We start from the raw sequence: 22,182 nt of genomic DNA, 5'->3' as shown, positions 1-22,182 counted from the left end.
TTCGTGAAATCGGCCTTCTCTGCCTTCAAGAGGGCATCGGTGCTCGGTTTCGCCGCATCCACGTGGGCCCAGCGAAGAATGGCAGGTGCGACGGGAGGGTGGATACTCGAGAAAAGGTTGAGGAGTCAGGGCGCATGCGCACGGCTCGCGCTTTCGAAGCGCGCGAAGCAAGGGCGGGAAAAAAAAGCACAGTTTGCTGCCGCGGAGAATGTTATACGCGCGCTGCGCGTTCCACATATCCCAACCTCCAACCCCCCACCCCACCCCTCGGGCCAGCTGTGCGCGCTAAGCGCGACGGAAACCCCGCTGGGCGTCGCAGATAAGCGGATTCTTTAGTCGCGGCGCGTCGTGGGACCTGCATACGCCACGACGGCGATGCCGACACCTTCCTCCCCTGTTTCCCTCCCGGCCTCCTCCACTGTACGACGCATAATTGGAGCAATTACGAATACCCCGTCGTGTGAACTCAAGCCCGGCCTTAGCGTTGCGTGCTCTGGGAGGCCCCGGCCCCTGCCGCGGGCGGTGGGCAGTATCTGGAAGGAGACACAAAAAAATAAAAAATAAATTAAACGACTGCGTGTAGGCACGGTGACCTGCGTCGAGTAAACGCTTGCCTTTGTTTTGCGGGCGCGTTGATTACAATGATCGAACGATTGCGTGTGTCACGAGTGCGAGAGTGCTACGTTGCTTTTCGCGACAGCGGGACATGCAGAACGAATGTGAGCATAATTGTTTGCCGGCTCGCACGAAAAAAATGTAAGGCTGAGCAAATGTGGCGAGTATGGACCTACAGTTCCTCATTGATTCCTTTCTAGATGTTGTTTCTTCTCTCTCTCTCTCTCTTTGCGTGCGGCTGTGGCTTCTGGTGTCCCCAGAAGCTCGCAGATATTTGCGTGGTGTTTACGAATTGTTATCACAAATGAACAGAGGGCGTCGCACAGTTTTTAGCTCTGTAAAGCTCAGCGTTGAGTACAGCACCCAAGTGAGTTCAGTCTCTGCATTGCTACTTCTTTTTCTTTGTGTGTGTGTGTGTGTGTCTGAACATTGAATTGCAGTATCATCGATATTTCCGGTGTTTCAATTTTCACGCGCCTCTTAACGCGCGCTCAGTTTGGATTTAACGCAACCGCTGCTCACGCCGAGGAACACAGAAAGGGGTCACGCACGACTGCGCAACAGCAGTTAGCATTCCTTATCAACCGACGTCACAGAGACCATTGTGCTCGCAACGCGTACAAGAAAGCACGCACGACGCGAAGCTGTTTTCCACGAAGTTCCTTGCGAAACAACAACTCCTTAGACGGCGTTGCCCGTTTTCCCGGGCTGACATCACTCGCCGAGTAAGTATGCGCCAACACCGGCGCGTCCCCTCTGGTCATTTATAGTCTGGCATTTGGCCCGTCCCCAGTACGGCGCTGCTGTGTAAACATACGGCAACGCAGCGGTGCGCTGTCTCCGAAGGCCGTTCTTCTAAATGCTCTCGGGTCATCGCTGAACTCGCAAGACCAGCGAAGAACCTCTTAAGCTTGGCGGCGCTAGTTGAATCGCGTATTCATGAACTCTTCCATCTGGCTTGCTTCGTGCAGCCAGCTTCGTCTGGGTGCCGTACCCTCTTCCGAAAGTTCAAACAAGTGCTCCTCCCTCTAAACGCGCGAGAGGGAGGTTTCTGCGGGGCTGTCAAGACCGAAGGCGCGCGTCTATGCTCCGCGCGGCTGTCATAACTACGCGCGTCTTCTTCTTCCTTTTGATCATCTTGACTCGCGTCCAGCTGCAAGCGGTCAAGGTCGACGCGCGATGGCATCCGCTGGGGCGCCGGCATGTACCGTGTATACTCCCGTATACTTCCTCCGAGCAACGCGAAATTTTACGGACACAATCAATCAATCAATCAATCAATCAATCAATCAATCAATCAATCAATCAATCAATCAATCAATCAATAAATAAATAAATAAATCACCGATTGATTACGCGCTTTGTGTTGTGCGCTCGCGAAAGAAACGAGTCATTGACCACGTCTCTGACACGTTTACAAAACTGCTCACTTTTCTTAAAGAATTCTTCTGGGTCTGTCGCAAGAATACTCTGCCTGCTCATCAAACAGCACGTAATTTTGCATCCCGGCAGAAGCCGTATAAACAAGAACGACGCAGACACATACACACCCAAAGTGTCACTCTTGCATGTGTCCTTCGTTTATATGTCGTCGTTTGAGCTTAAAAAATAATGTTAAGTAGACCTCAGGAACTTCTCTGAGACTAGGCCTTTTGTGAATGCATGCCACGAAGGCCGCTGTGAACTTCCTGCGAGAGTCATCTTGACGTGACACTCTTAAAAGTGCTGCCAAATTTTTTTATCTGTTCCTGTTAGTAATGTGCATCAGCTTTTGTATAATCATCCTCAGCATGATCTTTGTTTTCGCCCCTTCCTTTGTTTCTCTCTGGACCAATGGTAAGTAGCTGGTGAGAATGCAGTGGTTCAGGACGATCTCTCAGCTCTTCCCTCAGATATAAATATCTCCGCCTTCATCGACCAATCATGACTTCCCGCTCGACATTCTTAAATCAAAGAAAGAAACCAGAAATACCGGGAAATGTGCGGAAGCTGGCGTTTTAATTATCTGTATTCAAAAAGATGTTGCTGCTGGTAGGCGGTTCCAACTTGTCATCTTAATTGACAAATGTGCACCAAACAATTCGAAAGTTAAAAACGAAACAAATAAAATAATGCATTGACGTCAATTTTAATGTTAGCATGCCCCACAAAACAAATACACAGCAACAAGTGCTCCTGATAAGTTCACAAAATACAGTGTTCTTGTGGATGTAGGAATGACGTTATGAGTTCACAAAATACAGTGTTCTTGTGGATGTAGGAATGACGTTATGAGTACACACCAAGGACAGCGTAAATTAATAGCGACTTCTAAATGCCCGCGAGAATTTTCAATTGAAATCTTTAGATGCCGCTGGAATCTCAGAGATAATTCATGTCTACAGTACGACAAAAAAAATTTCGGAGTTTAAATCGAGACGCAGAATTTGAGAAAACTCACCACCGGCTCTCGAGGAGCTTTCCCAATCTACCGATGTTCATGGCAAATTTAGCAATTACTTAAGGGCTTTTGAATTTTACCGCACATATTTTAAGGCGCTCACTGGTCTGTACGCAAGTTGTCCTTTGTTCCTGCAAAGTTTCTACAGGCTTTCCCGCTCAATTTAATCCAAGCGCCAGTCAATTTAATCCGAGCGCCAGTCACTTTAATCTAAGAGCCAGTCAATTTAATCCAAGTGCCAGTGATTTTAATCCGAGCGCAGTCAATTTAATCCAAACGCCACTCAATTTAATCCAAACGCCAGCCGAAATAATCCAAGCGCCAGTGAATTTAATCCAGGCACAACGGAATTCAAGAACCTTTGGATTTCAAGACTTCTGAAAATTTGCGAACATATTATGAGTTAACACCTTGAAAATAAAAGAGCGAGGTAGTAGACCAATAGCTATCCTGCCACGGGACTAACGACAACTTTTGGACGTGTTGAAGCGAAAGGTTTCACTACGCTAAGTCAACACCACGCATCGCGCGAGCCGGCGTATGTCGGAATTGGCTCCGTGAGCGTGTTCGGTATCGAATTGGCTCCGTGAGCGCGTGCGGAGTTGAATTGGCTCCATAAGCGTGTTCGGTGATTCTTCATCACTAGAGTGAATCAATATTAGTATTTCCTATAGTTATCAAATTATATTTAGTGAATAGCCGTGTGAATTACATTTCATTTCATATCTATCACGCTATTCTGCATAAAAATTCGAGAACATCGCAGTGAGCGCATCACTAGGGATGAATAAAAACTCGGCGGATCAGTTGGCAGTGGTAACGCAAAAGTACTCCTCGTGCTACAGCTTCATTGATAGTACTGACGGCACCCACGAGGGAAAGCGGCCTCAGAGATAGTAAAATAGGTGAATAATATTCACCAGTGACTTAAGAATACGAGTTTATAGTAGGCATAGTGAGTCACTCGTTTCATCGTATTTCATTGGATGTATATGACGTTATGTTGCACAAAACTCCAACAACCCCGAACTGCGCATTGTATTTCACTTGTGATCACTAGTGGCTTGACCATATCAGTTATGCAATTAAATGGTATTCATGACTGTTTTAGCGGTACCGATGACAAGGTCTTTGATTGGAGGCTGCGGATATCGCAGTAGAATAGTGGATCGTATTCGCTAGCGACCGAAGCCTCCCAGCGAGGGCCTAGTGATTATCATCAAATCAACCTTTATTGTATCGTTTGATAGCCATGACCAAATCGAATGTGTACCATTAACTCGACGTACTCATGCTGATGTTTTCTCTCAAATAATTCGGAGAATGTTCATCTTCTGTGCTGCTCTCATAGCAAAGTAGAAAATAAAAGAAATGGCTGGGGCTTAGCTAAGGTTAAGCCTGGATATCTCGAAGCGAAAAGGTTCGGTGATGCTTATGGCTTAGCTTATGGTTATGCTTTATGATTTAGCCTATGGTTATGCTTACGGTTTAGCTTATGGTTATGCTTTATGATTTAGCCTTGGATATGCTTACGGTTTAACTTATGGATATGCCTATGGTTTAAGTTATGGATATGCTTACGGTTCAGCTTATGGTTATGCTTTATGATTTAGCCTATCGTTATGCTTACGGTTTCACTTATGGATATGCTTTCGTTAGCTTATGGTTATGCTATACGTGTGCCTTGTGTAGTTATGCAAATTGATTATCAATGATATATACCATAAGTTATGCAGGATTATAAAACCTCTTTATTCATCACTGTTGGGCACATTGTCTTGCGATATTTCCACAGCCATAAACACAGCTCTCTGTATCGGTAGCATCACTCTCTTCTCCTTCCATGTTGAATGTGCACGCCTATACTCTGGCAAGCGGTTATACAGTCGGCCTCCACGATAAACACGCGCTTGCGGCGAATGTCAAACGATGACCCATAGCGCGGGGCAGTGGATACCTGCGCCGACTCCGAACACGCTCACGGAGCCAATTCACCTCCGAACACGCTCACGGAGCCAATTCCGGCATACGCCGGCTCGCGCGATGCACGTTGTTGACTATAGCGTAGTGAAGCTTTTCGCTTCAAAACCTTCAAAAGTTGTCGTTAGTCCCGTGGCAGGATAGTTACTGGTTTACTACCTCGCTCTTTCATTTTTCAAGGTGTTAACTCATAACATGTTCGCAAATTTTCAGAAGTCTTGAAATCTAAAGATTCTTGAATTCCGTTGTGTCTGGATTAAATTCACTGGTGTTTGGATTATTTCGGCTGGCGTTTGGATTAAATTGAGTGGAGTTTGGATTAAATTGAGTGACGCTCGGATTAAAATCACTGGCACTTGGATTAAATTGACTAGCGCTTAGATTAAATTGACTGGCGCTCGGATTAAATTGACTGGCGCTTGGATTAAATTGAGCGGGAAAACCTGTAGTACCTTTCCTCAAGAAAGTGTCACCTGTATCGGAGTGAAGACGGTTTGCTCGCCCCAGACGACGCGCAGGCGAGCAAACGACAGCGAAACAAAATGTCCGTTCCCAGAAACCAAGGGGGTGACGTCATTTTCTTCGTATGCGAGCACGCGAAGTAAAAATGTTTAAGAACGCCGCACAATTGTTCCTGTTTTGTCTTGTTTTTGGCGGGCAGGTAGCATGAATGAGAAAAAGAAAACTAAAAAAAAGGAAGACTTTTTGTAGGCAAAAAAACGTCGCGCATCGCGCGCCAGCGAGGACTGAGCGTTTATGAAGACCGGGTGGTCTTTGTCATCTTGTCAGGCGCAAAGGAGCTCGTTTCGCTCGTGTAGGGTGCGTAGTTGGAGGTGTTAAATGTGGAACGGGTGTCCGGCCTGTCAAAACTGTCGCGGCCCGAAGCGCTCGCGACAGGCGTCTTCTAACACATGGGCAACGTGACACGAAGAGTGTACACTGCACTTATACGCCTTTTCAATTATTTTTGCTTTTGCTGTTGCACTTTTGTTGTGACAAGAGCCGTCGTTGTCACAATTTCAACCCTACCCTACTTATGTCCACATCTATAGACAGATGTAGGACGAAGCTGAAAATCGAGACAGTTGTAAATAAAAAATTGCCGTTATAGCACTTCAGCAATCGAAATTGCATTTTGGATGTAACTGTATAATTAAGGTACCACATAAGGTATGCACATATGTGGAAGAGGGTTGAGTTTCTATACAACGTTAATAATGTTGCGTTGACGAAAGTGCGGGAACAAATGCTACATAGCGTATAACTATATAATTGGTTCACAAGGCAGTACTGACGTGGCCCTGTGAAGCCAGTTGTAAGTAGGTAGCGGAGCGGATAGCTAAGTGGGGGTAGGGGTGCAGATGCACCGTAAGATAATTGCTTCCAACAACGCCGTATCGCTTATGGGAAAGGATAGGAATGCGAATTAAACGGAATATCAAGAAAAATATGGTACTATAGCAGGCAATAACACTAACGCATGCTTGTAAGCGAAAAAAAAAATCACCAAGTGCAGTCAGGTAATGCGCATTCCCATTGACCAGTGCCGAGAGAGTGAAAGAGGGGTAGAGGCCAGCATGTAAGTAGATGCAGCGATGCGATTAGGAAATTCGCAGCAGAGGTGGAGACACAACAGCTGTGATTGGAGACGGCTGTTATAGAAGCCTTCATCCTGGACGGGCTGATGATGATGATTATGACGGACACGCGCGTGGCACAAATTGTGCCCGAAATGAGTTCCTTAGTGAGGGTCCAATTTAAACGCGGGACAACGGGTAAGAGAGCGCAGTTGTTAATCACTGAAGCACCGAGAAAGAACAGGTTTCACTTTCCATATCTATACGGCTGGCGACTTCGCTATTATTGGACGATCCCGCCTGCCCGAGAACAAGCAGAAGGGTTGCGGACCTGTCGCGCACGGCTTGTTGAGTCGGTCACAGCTGAGTTGATGCGCGACAACGGCGCTTGTAATTCAGGGGAAAAGGCACGTTTGTGTGCGGCCAACATTTGCGCGTGGGAGTCGAAGTGGAACATTGTTTACGCTTCTCTATGGAGACAAGTCAAGCGCGTAACGGCGCCGTTTGGTCCGTGTCCTTCGTACAAGCTTCGCGCAGCTCTTACGGACGTTTGGGGCGTGGCGAAAGGAACCTCGCGGAATTGCTAGTAAAAATTTGATGATTGATAGATTTATAGAGTTTCACGTCGCAAGAGAAATAGAGAAAATAACCAAAATAAGAGTAAAGGACAGAGGTTAACCGAAGGATATATCCGGTTGGCTACCTCGTGCTGGGTTGTGAAGTGCGCACGAGAGCACGTGGGTACGAGAGCACGTGCGCACACTGTAGTTTCAGTTATGGCTGCGAAAGCACATGGGTACGAGAACACGTGGGTACGAGAACACGTGGGTACGAGAGCACGTGGGTAGGAAAGCACGTGCGTACACTGTAGTTTCAGTTATGGCTGCGAAAGCACGTGGGTACGAGAGCACGTGGGTACGAGAACACGTGGGTACGAGAGCACGTGGGTAGGAAAGCACGTGCGTACACTGTAGTTTCAGTTATGGCTGCGAAAGCACGTGGGTACGAGAGCACGTGGGTACGAGAACACGTGGGTACGAGAGCACGTGGGTAGGAAAGCACGTGCGTACACTGTAGTTTCAGTTATGGCTGCGAAAGCACGTGGGTACGAGAGCACGTGGGTACGAGAACACGTGGGTACGAGAGCACGTGGGTACGAGAGCACGTGGGTAGGAAAGCACGTGCGTACACTGTAGTTTCAGTTATGGCTGCGAAAGCACGTGGGTACGAGAGCACGTGGGTACGAGAACACGTGGGTACGAGAGCACGTGGGTAGGAAAGCACGTGCGTACACTGTAGTTTCAGTTATGGCTGCGAAAGCACGTGGGTACGAGAGCACGTGGGTACGAGAACACGTGGGTACGAGAGCACGTGGGTAGGAAAGCACGTGCGTACACTGTAGTTTCAGTTATGGCTGCGAAAGCACGTGGGTACGAGAGCACGTGGGTACGAGAACACGTGGGTACGAGAGCACGTGGGTAGGAAAGCACGTGCGTACACTGTAGTTTCAGTTATGGCTGCGAAAGCACGTGGGTACGAGAGCACGTGGGTACGAGAACACGTGGGTGCGAGAGCACGTGGGTACGAGAACACGTGCGTATGAGAGCACGTGGGTACGAAAGCGCGTGCGTACACTATAGTTTCGGTTATGGCAAAGGCGTAATAATTTAAACGTGAGAGGAATAGTCGACCTTACCTCTGTCTTTCGCGTCGCACTTCTGTGTGCGTGCACCTGTAACCGTCCTTCCCTCGACAAGCATCATGCACCGTCCTTGTCCACGTTGCATCGCTGTTTCGACGTGTCAGATGCGTGCATTGGCGTGAGCTGCTGTGTGCGTTTCGGCAAAACTTGGGAATGTCGTGCTTAGGCATAACTGTTGCGCGGTAACAAAGATTTGACCATCGGGGTTCATAAACGTTGCATCCGATTACACGTTGCGTAGTATGAAAAGAACGACTGTATGTCACACATCGCATTTACTTGTAGATTATTTAGTGACCCGTCTTACGAACGCGTTGCTTCATGCAGGTTCCAACACGTGCGTTGGATCTGCATAATTTTCTTGTTTTACGTGTACGGGAAACGATCTGGATTATCTTTCTCTGATATAGTTTGCCAATGAAGAAAACTAGGAAGAGCTTCCGGGCTGACTTAGCAGAACGAAGTCACTAAGCCAGCACACACACAGAGGCACACGCGCACAGAAAGGAATAAAGACACGTAAGAGCAAAATGAAAAGTATAAATGTAATTGCACACTCAACACGTGCCTGTCTGACAATTCCAACACTCCTGCGGACCTTCGCTCAAAGCGTTAAAGTGACTTTGCGTAAATCTTTAAGTAGAGCTCTAAACGCGAGTGCATGGTAAATATAGATTCGTGATTATACAAGTGCGGAAAGTGTTTACCCCTTTACGCAACCAGAAACAGCAACAACTGCAAAAAAAAAAAAAACAAGAACAAAAAAAGAAACAAAAAAGCGTTTTGGGGCAGTCTTTTGTAACGATTAATTTTCAAACCCCGTCATCATCCGGTGTTCAGACAGGCGTGTATTCTCGCAACAACGGCAGAACCGCTTCGTCCAAACCAATTACTTACGAAGGGCGCGAAAGAATGGGAAGCGAAATGAATTCCGTACAAAACGCGGGCTGCCGGAAAGAGTGGCCTGCGTCAGCGTCGAAACAAGCGCACCGCTCCGGCTTGTAATGAGCTTTCCGCGAAGCCGTACATATCCATTCGTAGTAGGCTTAGGTGCTGCGCGGAAAACGGTGGCGAGCGTGGGAAGTCGAGTCGTTACGTAACGCGCTAAAGGTGAACGCGAGTTTTAAGCGACGACGTCAATTGCGCGTGTCGGGCTCGGCTGGTCGCAGTGCGTAGTGGCACAGCGCGAGCTACGAACAATGAAAGCAAAGAAAAAACAAAAAAGTGTGTGCGCCATTAATTTTCTGTAAGCGCACGCGCGTTCGCTTACGTAACATCCAGTTTGTGTCGCGGCGGTTGTTGCTGGCGTTGGTGGCGGCGCGCACAGCGTTGCGTCCTTGAGAACTACGGTCAAGCTGATGGCGCAGGGCATTCCCGATGGGGCATACTATAACGCAGTCCCCGAAGTGGTAACTCTAGTCTATGTAGGCGCCTATACCTTCACGAACGGAGCGCATTACGTCAAACGGATTGGCAACATAAGTATGTGCAGTCGTAAATATAAATCGCCGTACGACTAAAAGATAATTTTTATAGATGGCGCTAGCCAATTACGCCCGCCCATTTCCGTGACGTCATGTGGGAGGCGAGCTTCTCTCAAGAAAGGTGCCGCAACTGTGATTTCGTCCTGAGGTAGAGAGCGGCAGATGGCTGTGTGGTTTTGTGGGCAGTGTTTGTACACCATTCTCAGCTTATTACCGAGTTTATATATATATATAGACGCGAGGAGAAGTTTGCGGGCGTAGGCAAACATGCTCGCCCGAACACTACCTTTATTTTTCGTCTTGTCTTCCATCTACTCTCAATCTGTACACCGATATATATATATATATATATATATATATATATATATATATATATATATATATATATATATATATAGTGTGTGTGTGTGTGTGTGTGTGTGTGTGTGAAAAGTAGTTCTTCAGATCCGGTGTAGAATAAATTGAAGAATGTGCAGGCGCACGTAGAAAAAGCAAAAACAAACAAACACTTAATTTCGACGTTTCGGCCGGGGTCCGGCCTTCAATATGAGCGCGATTGCAGTAATCCAGAGCTCAATTTATAACCGGGCTTTTCCGTGAGCCATTGATAACTTTAGCGCAGACGCTTTGTCGCTTTGGCTTGATTATTATCGCTGTACAATGTCGACACGACGACGATAATTTATTGTCGCGGCACGGGCCACTGCTGGACTGCTTTGCGTTCAGCAAATCCAATAAAAAAATTAAATTCTGGTATTTTATGTGCCAGACGGACGATCGGATTAAGAGGTAATTCCGTAGTCGGTGACCTCGGAATAATTTCTACCGCCTGAGGTTACTTAACTTGCACATACACTATAAAATAATTTGCACCCCTAAAAGTGAAAGAGGGTGTATATGCATCTGTAGCTCACACCCTTAGGGTGGGAGTTATAGACACACTTACATCCTTTTCACTTTTGAGGGTGTAAATTACAGCTTAAATCCAAGCGCGCGAGCGATTTTTTGCCCTCGAAATACGGCCGAGATCATAACCCGCAAGCTTGACCTCAGTAGCGCGACGTCTTGGATAGTAAGATACCGAAGTGGCTCTGCAACAAATCAGCAACTCTTGTGGATTGAACTGGTTTTTGCGTGACGATAATTTTTGTTTTCCCTAACACGCCTAGCTACGTACGCTTGCGTTAGCCACCCGCGGGATAAAGGCTCCCTGCTGTAGCTCTGTGGCTGAAAGTACGCGTAGACAAGGCAGAGGACAATGCGTGGAGTACGCCATCATATCGTAAGGGAGGCGCTAACGGTCGGAACCAGGCATACACACAAAAAAAAGAAAGAGTTGCAGCGCGGAATGAGATTAACCATCAATTCGCCCAACTAATGACGTTGTGGAGTACGCGGTATAGACATCCAACTGCAAAGTCTTCAGTTTAATGTTTTTAGCGACTTACGTAAAAGAAAACAAAACAAAAAAATCAAGTTGATGGGTAAATTAAGAACACTGCTCCATGCATTCATTATAGATTTCTGTCTTTCCTTTCTCATTCTCAATATCATTGCGTTCCCCTTCCCTCTTTCTTAGCGGACATCAGCAGGCCAGACTGCACCTTCCCAAGCGTATACCCCTCTTGTCTTTCCTCGGTATAAGGCCTCTCTAGATCTCTCGTTGTCTCTTTTCTTAACGTTTCCTTTCAAATGCAACAATCATAATCAAATCCGAATTCGTTGATGCGGTGCAGCAAAACGCTTTTTCCGTTCCCGCGTGCCGTTGCCGAGTTAGGTAAGGTTACCTCCTAGGCACGTCAGCGTAGTGCAGATGGTGTTCTTGCAGAAGCTGTATAACAGCTAGGCCCCGCACCTCTTTCGCGGCTCTTTTCTTAGCCTCCCGACGCGGGGCCATGTTTGGAAGAAGACCTTCGCGGACGGCAGGTTTGTAAATATAGCTCTCTTTCCGAGGCCCCGCACCTAGGCAGGAGGAGTGCCCCCTTCCTCCTCTGCCTTTGCACCGTCCTCGGTGAGAAGCCCTAAAGACCAGCGTTGAGTGCGATTTCGTGTAACACCCATGCCGGGGGTTTGATAGCTATAGCCGCTGAAGAGCTGTCCGCCAGTGGCTCATGTCTTGTCAGCCTGCGTCCGGGAATCTTCAGGATGAAGGGGCTTCTGTCCACGCTTTATAGGTACTTCCGCGTTGTTAGGTACGCCAGACCGTCCGTGTAGTGCGCAAGATGGCGTGAATCGTCCGTAGAATCAGAGCGTTTTGTAAGGCTGTTAAGTACAGTACCGGAGGTCTGTGATGGTCCTCGCTTGTTTGTTTGCTGGCTGGGGCTTGCGTTAAGCATACTTCCGGTGGCAGTTTGCAGCCTGCTGCTTGTATTCCATTTTTCTCTCTTTCAAATGTATAGTGTGCTTTCCAACAACAACAACAACAACAATCTTTCTTCGAGGAAACTAGGAAAGGATGTATGTTACACATCGCTATATAGTAAAAACAGGAGCTGAATCCGAAGCTCCCCAAAGTGAACGTCTGCGTTTGCACATCTGCTGTCACTTTCATAGGAATAGACCGGGAGCGTCAGTTTCCACGTGTATTTGACGTTCCGCTTACACGAGCGCGAAAGTTTGTAAGCTTCAACTGTCACTTGCTGCTGCCCGCGACGGCAGCTCACCGTGTGTCGGGAGCACTCAGCTTATCGCACGGCACGGGGCCTCTGCTGTTCGTCGAGGTCCTTCCCGCGCCGGTTTCACCTTGCCCGTCAATCACGGGTAATCAGAGGTGGCGAGGCGAGAGAGAGTGTTGGTCTCAGCCTTGAGCAAGCGCCTCATGAACGTGATCGCTTTTTTGCGCAGCGTTGCCGATGACGCGCCGATATACGCGTGGCCTCTAAACCTCTTTTACGCACTGTTACTAGCTACACTTTTAATCCACAATTCTATCTAGGTTCGAGCTGTAAGTAGAACATTTCTTTTGCACGCATTTTGTACTTATATAAATGAAATGGCGTTCCACATAAAATCGCAAAGTACACGTACACCATTCCACGTATTTTTCCGGTTTTGTTTAACGTCGTTCCCTTTGAGTAATGAAAGAATATTTTCAAAAAATTTACTTCTTTTATAGCTACGACGTAAGCGCGATTTGATTAGGAAGGAACACCAGCAACGCAGTGAACAATTACTCATCCGGGCCCGAATCAACTGAGCTATTCGTTTGTAGGAGCGGTTTGTCTTTATCCTGCCTTCTTCGCTAATTATATCTGCAGCATTACCATTAGCTGGCGCCTGCTGCTAGGACAACTGGAGCCTAAAAATATTGTTGTGAATACGAGCCAAGGTAGTGAGGGGAGGATCGAGTTCAGCCTGGCGTCGATTTTGACGGGCGATCTTTTTCGACTAGACACTTGCTCGTGTAATGTGTTTCTGGCGGCTTTCGCAGGCCTTAATGAAAAAAGTGATTAGGTGGTTGTTCTAGCACGTAACTCTATCAAGGAAGCGTTCACTTTTGCTTTTCGAGCGGGAAAAGAAAAGGGGGAGGGGATCGACCGTTCGACTTGTTTCTCACAACAGTCGCAGATTAATATATTCGTACCGTGCTGGGTCTCACTCGCCATGCTGCGGCTGTGTGCTTGGTTTGACAATTCTCTGTTCCTCCTAGTCAAATTCAACGCGTGACATCACAGCGTGAGCTATCATTGTCAGCATCCCACCGTGATCCACCGCGTCCAGCGTTCCACCACGACCCACCACGGCCGACATCACGCCATTGAGAACCACGACCACCATGCCCGTCACGACCAGCATGGTCCACCATGGGCATTCGCGGCATCCCAGCATGGTCCACCATGGGCATTCGCGGCATCCCAGCATGGTCCACCATGGACATACCCAGCTTGCTCATTACCGCGACACACCATGAATGGTGGATGATGGATTCCATTACCTTCAACAGCGGGCGAGCTTCCGAAAGGGAATAAGTTTACGTGAACGAAGTGTTTCAAATAATATACCATCGGTCAAATAGTGTTCTGGGGCGGTCGACTCATGCGTCGGGATAGCGCTGCCGGTGAGCCGCGCTACGGCGATCCACCCTCTACATCTGTAACGCGGAAGCAGCTCGGACGACTCGCACGTTCCCAGCGCTGGTCGCGCTGTGTGCAACTCCTTCCAAGACGTTGCGTAGCGTTTACGTGCGTCGCTGACGGAACAAATCGATTCCAACGGCGCTACGCGCCCAGCGCATTAATGGCCGGTCATTCGCGCCCGTCAGACCGTGTCCTATACGTACGTACACCGATGTGCACGGATGGAGCAGGCGTGTACTTAAAGACGCCATGTGTGTTTTTGTCAAGACGGCTGCGTGCAGAGCGTTTAGCGTCGCAGAGTCATTGGGTGCGGGTCGGGATCGTTGGCGTTGGATGTTGGCCCCGTATGGCCGTAAGGTGACTCTACATGTCCGGCTGTACGAGCTCCCTCTAGCGGGTACTGGCCAATAAGCGGAAGTAGAGCGCGGAAAGACAGAACGATTAAGCAAAGGAGGAAATGTACTTGGTTCTTAATCTGATTACTGTGGAAGTCATCGTTGCTGCCGTAGTGCTTGCCAACGATTCACGAGTTAATCGCACCTGATACGAACGTGACGTGTTGCCAACTTATGCCCAATGCTGGCTTTGTTAGCACCGTTGCTTTCGAGTGACGCTCGTTGACAGACACAGTTGAGGCACAGCGCTTACATCTGGTAGGCTGAAGTATCAGTTATTACATTTCTTTTTCTGGGAAACAGTTTTATGCTACATCATCATCATCATCATCATCATCAGCCTGGTTACGCCCACTGCAGGGCAAAGGCCTCTCCCATACTTCTCCAACAACCCCGGTCATGTATTAATTGTGGCCATGCCGTCCCTGCAAACTTCTTAATGTCATCCGACCACCTAACTTTCTGCCGCCCTCTGCTACGCTTCCCTTCCCTTGGGATCCAGTCCGTAACCCTTAATGACCATCGGTTACCTTCCCTCCCCATTACATGTCCTGCCCATGCCCATTTCTTTTTCTTGATTTCAACTAAGATGTCATTAACTCGCGTTTGTTCCCTCACCCAATCTGCTCTTTTCTTATCCCTTAACGTTACACCTATCATTCTTCTTTCCATAGCTCGTTGTGTCGTCCTCAATTTGAGTAGAACCCTTTTCGTAAGCCTCCAGGTTTCTGCCCCGTAGGTGAGTACTGGTAAGACACAGCTATTATATACTTTTCTCTTGAGGGATAACGGCAACCTGCTGTGCATGATTTGGGACTGCCTGCCAAACGCACTCCAGCCCATTCTTATTCTTCTGATTATTTCCGTCTCATGATCCGGATTCGCCGTCACTACCTGCCCTAAGTATATGTATTCCGTTACGACTTCCAGTGCCTCGCTGCCTATTGTAAATTGCTGTTCTCTCCCGAGACTGTTAAGCATTACTTTAGTTTTCTGCATATTAATTTTTAGACCCACTCTTCTGCTTTGCCTCTCCAGGTCAGTGAGCATGCATTGCAATTGGTCCCCTGAGTTACTAAGCAAGGCAATATCATCAGCGAATCGCAAGTTGCTAAGGTATTCTCCATTAACTTTTATCCCCAATTCTTCCCAATCCAGGTCTCTGAATACCTCCTGTAAACACGCTGTGAATAGCATTGGAGATATCGTATCTCCCTGCCTGACGCCTTTCTTTATTGGGATCTTGTTGCTTGCTTTATGGAGGACTACGGTGGCTGTGGAGCCGCTATAGATATCTTCCAGTATTTTTACATATGGCTCATCTACACCCTGATTCCGTAATGCCTCCATGACTGCTGAGGTTTCGACTGAATCAAACGCTTTCTCGTAATCAATGAAAGCTATATGTAAGGGTTGGTTATATTCTGCACATTTCTCTATCACTTGATTGATAGTGTGAATATGGTCTATTGTTGAGTAGCCTTTACGGAATCCTGCCTGGTCCTTTGGTTGACAGAAGTCTAAGGTGTTCCTGATTCTATTTGCAGTTACCTTAGTAAATACTTTGTAGGCAACGGACAGTAAGCTGATCGGTCTATAATTTTTCATGTCTTTGGAGTCCCCTTTCTTATGGATTAGGATTATGTTAGCGTTCTTCCAAGATTCTGGTACGCTCGAGGTCATGAGGCATTGCGTATACAGGGTGGCCAGTTTCTCTAGAACAATCTGTCCACCATCCTTCAACAAATCTGCTGTTACCTGATCCTCCCCAGCTGCCTTCCCCCTTTGCATATCTCCTAAGGCTTTCTTTACTTCTTCCGGCGTTACCTTCGGGATTTCGAATTCCTCTAGACTATTTTTTCTTCCATTATCGCCGTGGATGCCACTGGTACTGTATAAATCTCTATAGAACTCCTCAGCCACTTGAACTATCTCATCCATATTAGTAATGATATTGCCGGCTTTGTCTCTTAACGCATACATCTGATTCTTGCCAATTCCTAGTTTCTTCTTCACTGTTTTTAGGCTTCCTCCGCTCCTGAGAGCATGTTCAATTCTATCCATATTATACTTCCTTATGTCAGCTGTCTTACGCTTGTTGATTAACTTTGAAAGTTCTGCCAGTTCTATTCTAGCTGTAGGGTTAGATGCTTTCATACATTGGCGTTTCTTGATCAGATCTTTCGTCTCCTGCGATAGTTTGCTGGTATCCTGCCTAGCGGAGTTACCACCGACTTCCATTGCACACTCCTTAATGATGCCCACAAGATTGTCGTTCATTGCTTCAACACTAAGGTCCTCTTCCTGAGTTAAAGCTGAATACCTGTTCTGTAGCTTGATCTGGAATTCCTCTATTTTCCCTCTTACCGCTAACTCATTGATCGGCTTCTTATGTACCAGTTTCTTCCGTTCCCTCCTCAGGTCTAGGCTAATTCGAGTTCTTACCATCCTGTGGTCACCGCAGCGCACCTTGCCGAGCACGTCCACATCTTGTATGATGCCAGGGTTAGCGCAGAGTATGAAGTCTATTTCATTTCTAGTCTCGCCGTTCGGGCTCCTCCACGTCCACTTTCGGCTATCCCGCTTGCGGAAAAAGGTATTCATTATCCTCATATTATTCTGTTCCGCAAACTCTACTAATAACTCTCCCCTGCTATTCCTAGTGCCTATGCCATATTCCCCCACTGCCTTGTCTCCAGCCTGCTTCTTGCCTACCTTGGCATTAAAATCGCCCATTAGTATAGTGTATTTAGTTTTCACTCTACCCACCGCCGATTCCACGTCTTCATAGAAGCTTTCGACTTCCTGGTCATCATGACTGGATGTAGGGGCGTAGACCTGTACAATCTTCATTTTGTACCTCTTATTAAGTTTCACAACAAAACCTGCCACCCTCTCGTTAATGCTATAGAATTCCTGTATGTTACCAGCTATATTCTTATTAATCAGGAATCCGACTCCTAGTTCTCTTCTATCCGCTAAGCCCCGGTAGCACAGGACGTGCCCGCTATTTAGCACTGTATATGCTTCTTTTGGCCTCCTAACTTCACTGAGCCCTATTATATCCCAATGCTACAATCAAGGCTTTATTGTCGTTTTTTTTTCTTTCGCGTTTCTTCATGCATTTGCTTCTTTGCGTTGTGTGCATTCCCTGAAGTGCGTCGTGCCTCCAGAATAGGCAGGACGACTGCCGCTGACAGCGTTGACTGCGTGTGACAGCAGCCGCAGCGCTCTCTACCGGTGGCGGAAGCGTGCGTATGCGACGGGGATAATGAATGCCAGCGCTTTGGCGCCGGCGCACTTCCTCATTAGTAGGCATCTCTACTGCGCAAAGCGGTGCCGGATATTCTACGTCCAATCAGGAGCGGGCGGGGGAAGCGGGACTCCGCGCCGGTGACGTCCCTTTGTCACCGCGTGTGTCCGAATAAACCAATGTGCGAGGAGCAATCATTGATTCGTCATGCGCCTCTATAGCGCAACAACAACAAAAAAAAAAGACATCGAATCGACTCGCGTTCTTTCGGTACCTCAGTAGTAGCCTTTCTTTTCTCGATAAAATGTGGCAGACGCGGCGCCCTGTTCGTTCGGAGGAGCGACGGTGTGCATCGCGTGCAGCAGTGGTCACCGACTGAGGATCGTACGTCACGGCGTGAGTAACACCGCGTGCGCATCTTCGATAACCACGCAGTATATCCAGCGCTTATGTGTTGTATCGCGATCATCACTTTGGTTCCCTGGCCGAGGGTTGTAAACCAGTGTGACTGTAATGTGATCGGGATCTCCGCGAAGCGACATTCGCGTCCGCAGCGAGGTATGGGCACCAGCTACCAGTAGTTCGGTACCAGACCGGTAGTACCAGTCGCGCATTGGTACCAATGACTGAAGAAGTAGTCGACGGGGAAGCAAAGGGTGGTGTAACTGTCATGGCGTGCATGCTGACTTGTACCCTCTTCAGTGGAGTATCCGGAGTAAGTGCAGATATGGTGACGTTAGTTTGGGCGAGTAGTACTGGTACTACGTCCGCATTTAAGTACCATCCGCCACCGTGGCGAATGTATATCATTCTCTAGAGCGAGCACTACCGGGTATCATCCACGCGCAAACCTAAGTAGATCGCAGACAGGTGTGGTCACCGGATGAAAAAAAAAATATGGGGTTTTACGGGCCAAAACCACTTTCTGATTATGAGGCAAGTCGTACTGGAGGACTCCGGAAATTTCGACCACCTGGGGTTCTTTAACGTGCACCTAAATCTAAGCACACAGGTGTTTTCGCATTTCGCCCCCATCAAAATGCGGCCGCCGTGGCCGGGATTCGACCCCGCGACCTTGTGCTCAGCAGCCTAACACCATAGCCACTGAGCAACCACGGCGGGTGGTCACCGGATGAGTGCTGAGGACCGATACTAACATTGTAACTTGTGTAGTGAGAGCCTGCACATAATGACGTTCCACGTGGGTAATCTGTGCGAAGTAGCGCGAAAATCTCGAACACGGTTGTCCGAATGATGGGCCGTAATATAACACTACTCAATGTCGTAAATAATTATGCGCAGGTGTAATGGCGTCTGTTAGTATGGTTCAACATCACGAAGGGGCGGCCATCGTAGGCGGAGTACCATGCTTCGGCGGCAGCTTTCTGTGATGCGCATCGTTCAGCAGTATACGGGCAGCATCGCAGAGCGGTCCGGAGGCACTGACGAAGGGTGTCGCTACACTCGGAACTACGTGATTTGTCTCGTGGCGGAAAAGTGAACTCTCTCATCAGAGACGCGCCCAGCACAGCCGCGACGTGCGCTTCGTGGATAAAGTATAGCCCACGGTGCAGCTTGTCGGTGAAGCGAAGTGGTATATACTTAACGCGGAAAATGAATGCTACCGGTGGGTGCCCACAAATGCGTTTCCGCACCCGCCGCAACACAGTCTCCATAGCGGGGACGAGGAAACGGCGTCGAAAATGACTCAAACTACAGCGCTGCATGGAAGAACAAAAAAAAATAAAGGCAAAACAAAAACAAACGCCGAGAAAAGGGCTTGCCGTGCGGCGTCCAGAGGAGTGGTCGCACTGCGCATAGCGAAGGGTTTATGGGGGACACGGAACGAGCTTCATTGCGTTCTTGCTTTTCGTCGGTTTCCTGCGGACGAATATGTTTCTTCGCGCGGCGGTCCCCTGCGTCGGACGCTGCGTTTATGGTTCCGCGAAAACGAGCGTACGCGTTAGCGCGCTAGATCGCGCTGGTGTCCCGATTCTTGTTCTCTCCGTCTCCGCGCGGGTGCGCCTTGTTCGCCTCTGTATAGTACGTAGGTTTTGGCGAGATACATATAAAAGCAAGGAGCAGCGCAAGCCCGGGGATTGAAGCTTAGTTTTCCTTCGCTAATGGAACTAGTGTCCCGCTGGCTGTATTGGAGGCGGATGGAAACGGTGTCGAAGCGGTCGGCGTCGTAGTCGTCGCTTTGTATGCCGTTTGGCTCTCGGCTGTCCGCGCGATTGGTGAACGGTGCATACATAGGCGGCTTTATTTTTCGAATAGTGAACAAGAGCGCTACAATATATGACTCGCCTTATCGCAACACGCTTATCTCGAACCTCGAAATGGTGCGTAGACTGGCGACGTACGTATGTGTAACAGTAAGGTGATTTCATTCCAAGGAGGCTGCAGACCCCACTAAATCAAGGTGGTCGGAATTTGCTTTCTAACTTAGTTTAGATGTGAGCTATAACCCGCGGCGCTCGTGGTCGAAGGGTCTCCAAGACTAAGCGGCAGCGCGACGATGTAGGACACATTGGAGAGCTGCGCATAGCCCGAACTGCTGGTATTCATTAAACGTTTTCTTTTGAACATCCACGCCTCCAGGCATCCTTGGAACTCCTCCAATCACGGGCACCGTGTTTCAGCCCATATCGAATATCACTGTTTCTACACAGTACACACAGTATACACAGTATACACTTGCAAATATAGAGTAATCAAATATTGATTTAGTGCGCAGTCACTCATGCCACGGTTTTTTTTTTGATAAAACATAACTGACTGACTGGCTCAAACTACTTGAACAATTTAGTAATGGGCGGCATGTATTAAAAAGAAGCAAAATGAATACATTATTTCGCCAACACTTGTCGAACGCGGTGGTGCGCTTTTGCAAAAGTGGACGCATTCCCCCGAGCTAAGGTATACTGACCAGGTGGTTTTCGCGACAAAGTCGAATTTTCTTCTCCGTCCGTGAACTGTACGTTGTTTGTTTGCTTGTTTGTTATTTTCGGTGAGCCTCTGGTCCTTTTACTTTTACTCACGGGTGCACGTACGCAGAATACTCAGAGCACTGAACTCACAGCAGTACTCAGAGTACTGCGTACTCAAAGCAGTACGCAGAGCCGCATTGAGTAATTTTGTGGTTATATATATATATATATATATATATATATATATATATATATATATATATATATATATATATATATATCGTTGTCACCCACGGACAGGAGTTGCAAAAAAGACACCGCGTACAAAGAAATCATGCACCTCGACTGAAAAAGGTTGTAGTTTCTTGTTTTTGGTACAGTGATGGCTTCCTTGATTTTTTTGTTTGTTTTATTAACTGTATTTAGGGAAACGTTGGTGCCTGTATGGTGGCGCCTGCTACCCCTCTTTTGAAACACGATAACAGCGCTCAAAGCGACGATCGTAATAGAAGCAAAGGTTAGGGAAAAGTAGAGGCGCCATCATTTACAAAGTTCACGTACAAACGAAACGCTCCTGGGAGTTCAATTCTTTACTTTTATCCGAGCGTACTTCAAAAACGAATCCGATGTTTTCCACGAAAGAGGAGGGCTTTTTTAACATTTTTATTATTATTATTTTCTTTTGTCGAGATCGGCACTGCCTGTCGGGTTCGGCAGCTCGAAAGATGGTTATATCTGCCCGAACGAAACCGCACAACTTTTAGGACCCTTAAACTTTTGAGAGTTTCGAGTCTTTTCCGACTCAAGACTATCTCACTGCGCAGCCTGCGCAAACAACCCCTTGGGCACTGAGGCCCATAAAGTCGGAGAGAGCGAAAAGTATTATACGCGTTATCGACGAAAGAACGAAAGGGATCAGTGTCGATTAGAGGAGAAAGAGGCATCACTAGTGATTTTGCGTGTGAAAAGATAAGCGACGCGACCATTTCTAACGTGTCGTATTTGACGTTGCGATTTAATGCGGCAGCGATGGCGTGTGAGCGATAAAAACTGATCCGATTACGCTTGGATAACCCGAGCCGAGACTCATAGGTAGCGATCGTCTGAACTGCATCCAAGCTTACGAGTTGATCTCGGGAACGCCACGGACGCTTACTTCCCGACGAATTAGGAAGCCTTCCAAGTCGAACCTCCTGAACAAAGAAGACGGCGTGCTAACGCAGGAGCTCCGTGTTTTGAGTCCCGCGTCTTGAAGGATACAGTCTTATATTCCCCCCCTTTGTTTTATGCAATTTTTTTGTGTTTCAAAGTTGGTGTGTGCTTGGCTTTCAAAGCTCTTTAGGTTCTGGATCGCGAGTTTCTGAGCAGGCCTTGACTGGAAGTCAAACTCTGAAAACTGCGCAGCTAATTTACTTAGCGCTTTGACGCTGCACGCGTTCTTTCTCATTCAGGCGGCCGCAAAGCGCATGAAAGGCATCTGAGTTCCTCGTCTTCTATAGAACTGTTTCTTTCTTTTTTTTTTTGTAAAAAACATCTTAAGCACTTAACTGAAAGCTTCTGTTGCTTGTTGATACATTTACTTGCTTTTGTCTTCGAGTGTGGGGCAAGGCGAAAGAAAAAAAAGCGAACCTCACGATTTTTCGTGACTCGGTAATATCTCGCTCCCTGTGCGCACCTTCAAGAATTGAGTCGGTGGCAGTTTCTTGCGGCGCGCTTTCTTTCATTTTTTT

At 47.7% G+C, this 22,182-nt stretch overlaps 1 protein-coding gene across 7 annotated transcripts in view; it reads left to right on the top strand.

Moving 5' to 3' along the window:
• The window catches only part of Prosap (SH3 and multiple ankyrin repeat domains prosap), a 228,490-nt gene that overhangs the window by 136,108 nt on the left and 70,200 nt on the right, over positions 1-22,182 (top strand). The window contains exon 1 of one of the 7 annotated variants that reach the window (XM_075675788.1): positions 17,823-17,918. The exons of the other annotated variants lie outside the window; for them this stretch is intronic. The gene's annotated coding sequence lies outside the window, so the exon portion shown is untranslated. Of the gene's footprint in view, positions 1-17,822; positions 17,919-22,182 lie in introns of those variants that run through there. 7 annotated transcript variants of the gene reach the window in all.

This window comes from Dermacentor variabilis, chromosome 11 (assembly GCF_050947875.1).
Source record: "Dermacentor variabilis isolate Ectoservices chromosome 11, ASM5094787v1, whole genome shotgun sequence".
NCBI lineage: Eukaryota > Metazoa > Arthropoda > Arachnida > Ixodida > Ixodidae > Dermacentor > Dermacentor variabilis.
The sequence above is the reverse complement of the archived record's forward strand: the minus strand, read 5'-3'. Positions and strand labels throughout refer to the sequence as shown.